Source organism: Alexandromys fortis, unplaced genomic scaffold (genome assembly GCF_014885135.2).
Source record: "Alexandromys fortis isolate MF-2015 unplaced genomic scaffold, M_Fortis_MF-2015_v1.1 scaffold_19, whole genome shotgun sequence".
NCBI lineage: Eukaryota > Metazoa > Chordata > Mammalia > Rodentia > Cricetidae > Alexandromys > Alexandromys fortis.
The window spans coordinates 14,669,100-14,673,939 of record NW_026067890.1 but is presented as its reverse complement, the minus strand read 5'-3'; positions in this window follow the sequence as shown (position 1 = coordinate 14,673,939).

Sequence of the window (4,840 nt, the reverse complement as noted above, 5' to 3'; positions counted from 1 at the left end):
AATTTTTGTTTTTTTTTTTTTTTTTTTTTTTTTTTTTTTTTTTTTTTTTTTTTTTGGAGACAGGGTTTCTCTGTAGCTTTGGTGCCTGTCCTGGAACTTGCTCTTGAGGACCAGACTGGCCTTGAACTCACAGAGATCCACCTCTGACTCCCAAGTGCTGGGATTACAGCCCCTTTGGATATCAGTGTGGTGATGTCTCAGAAAATTAGAAACAACCTTCCTCAAGACCCAGTAATACCACTTTTGGGTATATATCTAAAGGATGCTCAATCGTGCCACAAGGACATGTGCTCAACTATGTTCATAGCACCATTGTTTGTCATAGCCAGAACCTGGAAACATCCTAAATGCCCCTTGACAGAAGAATGGATAAGAAAAATGTGGTACATTTACACAATGGAGTACTACACAGCAGAAAAAAACAACAATATCTTGAATTTTGCAGGAAAATGAATAGAGCTAGAAAATATCATTTTGAGTGAGGTAACCCAGATCCAGAAAGACAATTATCACACGTACTCACTCATAAGTGGTTTTTAAACATAAAGCAAAGAAAACCAGCCTACAAATCACAATCCCAGAGAACCTAGACAACAATGGGGACTCTAAAAGAGACATACATAGATCTAATCTACATGGGTAGTAGAAAAAGACAAGATGTCCGGAGTAAATTGGGAGCATGGGGACCTTGGGAGAAGGTTGAAGAGGGGAGGGGACACATGGCTTGCTGCCCAGGACCAGCCACCTTCAGAGACCTGTGGCATGGTCTCCTGTGCCGTCCCTGCCTGGGACTGGATGCTCTGGAGAACCACTACCCCCTGCCTGCCACCACATGGTCGGCTGCCTGCCGCCACTTGGGGACCTGCAGTGTTTCTGCCACTGCAGCTACTCAGGGATCAGCAGCATTTTTATTTTTACCATTACACATGGTGCTGTGACTTGGATGGCTCTCCCACCCCGAGCCTCCCTCCCAGGGTCGGGATCCAGAACCAGGTATTTTTTTTTCTACAACAACCACGTGTTCCATATGCCTGCACGTGATTTCTACAGCGTGATTTCTAGTCACACCACCTGCTTCTTTTGGTGAGTTTCCCCCATTCTGTTCAGCTTAACCATTTCTCCAAAACCGAGGAATTTACCGGTAAGCTCCCAGAAATCTTCTAGTGTTCCTAGAAATGGGGAAACAGCCCCCAACCACGGACAGTTAAGCCCTTAGCTAAAATTGTGACCAGACTGATCCGGGGTCAGTCCTCCCGTGATAGCACTGCCCACTCTGTGGTGCATTCGACTAGGGGCCCTCAGGTTTTCTTTCTCTTTTTTCTTTTTCTTTTATTTTCTTTTATCCCCCTGCCAAGAAAGGGGGATAAAAGAGGTTACTGGGAATGACCTCTGGCCTCTCTGGCTTCCAAGTCGCCCCAACCGAATCCAGTCAGGCTGTATCACCCTACCCAGGGGTGGAGGACAATCTCCCATGGGTGTTTGCGCTGATTTGTACCCCACCTATAGGTACAAGTCAAGAAACTCAGACTATGACCTCTGATATCCTAAAATGCGAAGAATTCCCCAAATTGAAAGTAGCATTTAATTGCACAGCCACGTGTCAAGTGGGCATCTCACTTAAATCCTTCCACTTAAATGCATTTACCAGGCATGTGTTATAAACTATGCACAGCCATGTGCCTGTGGAGGCAAGAGAGACATAAGAAAGTGTGCTTTGCACAAGGCAGTTTAGGAGAAAATATGTGCGTCTATGACAGTCCTGACAGAACTGTTTGACACAGTTGCACAAGGAAACAGCTGTGTCATTCAGGGGGCTTTGTAAATGGTCCCCAGAACAAAATGCCAGAGCTTCAGCTGTGTCTGTTAGTGGTAATGTGTGAAACAGACATCGTTTTCCCATTCTCAAGCCTTAATGCTCTTCGTTTCTAACTCCCCACCCCTTGGGATAGCAAAGCTGGGACTAAGCAGGGGTCCAGAATGAGGCTGCATCAGGGATGGGGTGAGGATGAGGGATGGGATACAGGGAGGCATCATCTGGCAGACAAACTATACATGACCAGAAGTTATATGCTTCCCACACTTACTCATCTTTGAGAGGACCATTTATCATCCTTCACAATGTGCCTGCTCACTCTCTGAGAAGTCCCTTACCTCCTAAATGGTCTGTGCTGTGGACAGGGGATACACGCCTTAGCATTCCTGTAAACAGGATCATCTGAGTGAGGAGGCGACTTTGCCTGTTTTACATTTGAACCTCTAGAAAAATGGGTGGATGCCTCTGAGCTTGTGGGTTAACCTAATAATAAAAACTTGATTTAGTTGGATGTCTGTGTTACACCAAAACAGAGGAGGATATTTTAATGGTATGAATCCCACATGGAAATGTTAGTTCTACTTTCTAACAATTTTTTTCCCCAAATCTCAGCATTTTTTTTTCCTGTTCACAACAGTAATGCATACTTAGAGAATTTTCAGCATTTGGTCAAATGAAAAATGGAGATGTAACATTTGGGGACATCTATGGTCATCATTATCACCACAAGGGATTTGGTGAGCACAAAGGACCGTTTATAACACTCTGCCTTAGAGAAGCTACATGAACACGCCCACCTTGGAGAGATACCTACAGCTCATCCCCGAGGACCACATTAGCAAAGTGGAGACATGGTTTTTTCTCTCTTACAGTCCAGTCCCTTTTTCATGTTGCAATCAATTGCTTTATGGATGTATGCTGAAAGTGGAGTCAATATAAATTATGACCTTCTGTCTTAATTATGGTTTCTATTGCTGTGAAGAGTCACCATGAACACTGCAACTTTTATAAGGAAAATATTTAATTGCAGGGGCTTGCTTACAGTTTCAAAGGTTCAGACCATTATCATCATGGCGGGAATCATGGTGACATGCAGGAAGACATGGTGCTGGAAGAGTAGCTAAGAGTTCTCATCTTGCATGCAATAAGAAGTCAACTGAAAAACTGGGACATAGGGAACCTCAAAGCCCGCACACACTTCCTTCAACAATGCATTACTCACTCAAACAAAGCCACACCGCCTAATTGTGCCACCCGCTGTGAGATTATTATTCAAACTACCATACCTTCTACAGAACATCCCAGTGATTGACATCAGTACTAATCTAATGCATACTCTTGATTTGGTTGATTACTTAACAAAAACACTAACATGAACCAGGGATGTCTATCTATCTATCATAACAACAAAATGTATCTTTGTGCTACTGTGGAACTCAACAATGTGTGTCATTGCTCTGTGGGGAAGATGGTTATGCTAAATGACAGGTTCTGTTTACTTTTAAGTAACTCTTGTAGGCTATCTGGTTTCGATTTGTGCATGAGCTCTGGACCCCAGTGATGTGTGCAAATGTGCTCGTGTTTTCATAAAATGCATAAACACACCACTGTGGATTCATGTGCATGTGTGCATGTGTGTGTATGTATACCTATTATTTTAAAGGTAGACTCTTACATTAAAGGGCATACATAGGATAAAATTAAAACATGAAGACACAATGTATAATGTTATAAAAATAGAATTTTGCTTACAAATTATGGCTATTGGGCAATGAAAACCAATGGTGTGGCTGATCTGTGTTAAATTAATGCAAAACACTGTCATTTTACATGGTCTGTCCAGCTCATAAATATTTACCATGTAAGTAAAAAGACTTCGAGCCCTTACTAAATCCCAGACAGCCTTCCAATAATTAAGGATACAACAATGCATAAAATTGACCTAGTCCATAGCCTTGAGAAGGTTTGGTTTAGCAAAGGTAGACAAAGTAAGTAAAAAAAGATTATCATGTTGGGAAAAAATACAAAAGAGTAAGAAAATCTAGGATGTCACTGAATGGGGATAGAGCGGGGATATTTGAACAGACTGAAACATCACAAAGAAGTTAGACCTGCACATCTGAGAAAGGTACTAGATAAAGAGGAAAGAAAATACTAAGGTTAAATGTGGGTCGTGCGTGTGTGCTCAAGAATCGGCCAGGGAGGTATGATATAGGAAACTGGGAGAAGGAGAGAGGCTAATAACAGCAAGGTAGGTAGATTTGGGGGGATGGATGCTCTCGAGACAGGGAGGAGACAACCAAGAAGAAGGAAGCCAGGCAAGCAGGAGAGCCCCAGGGAAGTCCAGAGAAGGAGGATTCCAGAAGTAAAACTGAGTCAAACAAGGCTGAAAAGCACAGTAGAATAGGGACTGAGAACCAACCCCTGGGTCTGCTCCCTGGGTTTTCTGTGTGGGTGGGATGGAATCCTTCCCAAGCGTTTCCACTTTGGTTTCCATCACTGAAGTTTTCCTACTTTCCCTCACTCTTTCTTTGCCCAGACAAGGAATGGTATGTGGTGAACCATGCGATCCCTAGAAAACTACTCCTCCCACTCGCTGGGACTGATAGGCCGTGAAAAAAACCTGTTATCTTTTAGATGGCGACTAATCACTCCTTCCAAAAGGAGGCCAAACCAGGGATTGAGTTCAGCTGGTCCAGCATGCAGGAAGCCCTTGGCTCAAATTGCCAGCATCACATAAACCAGATATGGCAGTGCATGCCTATAATTCTAACCCTTGGTAGAGGAAGATCGTGAGTTCAAGGTCCTCAGCTACACAAGATCAAAACCAGCCTGTGATATGTGAGGCTAGCCTCCTAAACCAACAGACAAGAAGGAGGAAGGAGTACATCCCATGTTCCTCTTTTTGGGTCTGGCTTACCTCACTCAGGATGGTGTTTTCTATTTCCATCCATTTGCCTGCAAACTTCAAGAAGTCCTTGTTTTTTACTGCTGAGTAGTACTCTAATATGTATATATTCCATACTT